Here is a 1,619-nt window from a genome sequence, read left to right on the forward strand (position 1 = left end):
CAGACAGGGAGCAGACTGAGGGAATGGGAAATGTCACAGGAGACACTGAGGAACAGAAACAATGGGCCTCATGCAAGAACATTTTTTGTATTTTTATCCTAAATTTCTCTTACTTTTACTACGTCAGATTCAACAAACGCTTCCATCTTCAGGAAAAATGTCTAAATGAGCATAAACATGACAAATGCATATTCAGGTGCTCGAGGAAAGGCGATTAGCATAATCACCATCCAAAAAAAACACCACATAAGGCTACACTTCCTACCCCACATACCAGGAAGTGTTCATTCATGAAAATGACAGCAAAAAGTAAAAAGAACAAACTGAACACATTTCCTCACTCTGCTGTTGTCTTTAGTCTCTTTTCTCTACATGTTTATTGTAATTATTTCGATCATGTTTTTTCTTTGTCTCTTCCAGAAGAAGGTGCACCTGGACCAGTTTTGGACCAGTTCTTCTGTGTTTGTCTGTGTCTCTTTCCTGTCCTCCAACCCTGCTGGTCGAGGCAGATGGCCGCCTGTCCTGAGCCTGGTTCTGCTGGAGGTTTCTTCCTGATTAGCAGGGAGTTTTTCCTCTCCACCDTTTGCTCAGGATGGGAGACTGTGATGAGGTGATTTAACACAGCCTGCTGGTTTCTTCCTTAGATTGTTATTTTATGTACACTGTCCTGAGACAACGTATGTTGTGACTTGGTGCTATATAAATAAACTTGTACTTGAACACGTAAGCAAAAAAAAAAGTTTTAATTCTGACACAATTTATCGTCTGGCAAAATTTGTTATCCTGACAGGCCTGGTTATTTATTACTAAAACAATTTATAACAAGTGATGAAATTATGTAAATCTTAAGAAGAACTCAAACAAGGCTATAACGGTTTAGACAATATGCCAACAATTATGCAAAATTGTAAAAAAAATTTAAAGACGCTGAAGATGGAATTAAAAAAAATCCACTGGAAGCTTCTTGTAGGCATGCACATACTGTAATGCTAGCAAACTGATCAAAAATATAACTTAATTGTAATTTAGATGTAAAGAAACATCATAGGTTGGTATAAGTTGTCTGAAAGGTTATAGTGTGAYGGGGCTTTTATTATTTGTAGGTTAATGGATGCAAATCTGTTTTATTTTCTGCCTGTTGTTACAGGAGGACCAAAAACACATTTCTTTTCCTGCGACACTCTCTAGTTTACATGGAAAAAAACAAATGTCTGCCCATGTATTCTGTTGAGCCAGATGCTGTYCAACAATAAAAGCTGCAGCCAAACTGAGATGGTTCTGGCATTAATAATGAATAATGCATTTTTGTGTGGAGCGGGAACAGCAGGGCTGCAGGGACAGGACTTTGCTCACATAATCTTTCTGCCCAAGCCCTTTTTTTTAATCCACGGGTTGCTGGAATCTGGCTATCGGACATCCAATAGATGAGAATGTTCTCACCAAGGACAGCTCCCTGGAGTCAGGCCCAAACCCCAGCAAATGCCCTCGTCAATCTGTCTTCATCTGGCAGCAGCAGCTGCAGTCAAAACCACACTTAACAAGCCCACGCAATGAAAGCCTTGTTTCATTTTGTGCAAGGGATAAAGAGCACTGCAAAGTTCATTTTAAATTATTTGGTC

General features: G+C 39.4%; 1 long non-coding RNA gene across 1 annotated transcript; it reads left to right on the forward strand.

Moving 5' to 3' along the window:
• Positions 1 to 566: 566 nt before the first annotated feature.
• Positions 567 to 1,267, forward strand: LOC106531051 (uncharacterized). Its single transcript, XR_001311856.1, has 2 exons — positions 567 to 610; positions 1,148 to 1,267. It is a non-coding gene; the product is annotated as an uncharacterized LOC106531051 (long non-coding RNA).
• Positions 1,268 to 1,619: the final 352 nt, after the last annotated feature.

The sequence above is a fragment of the Austrofundulus limnaeus genome, unplaced genomic scaffold (assembly GCF_001266775.1).
Source record: "Austrofundulus limnaeus strain Quisiro unplaced genomic scaffold, Austrofundulus_limnaeus-1.0 Scaffold591, whole genome shotgun sequence".
In the NCBI taxonomy this organism is placed as follows: Eukaryota; Metazoa; Chordata; class Actinopteri; order Cyprinodontiformes; family Rivulidae; genus Austrofundulus; species Austrofundulus limnaeus.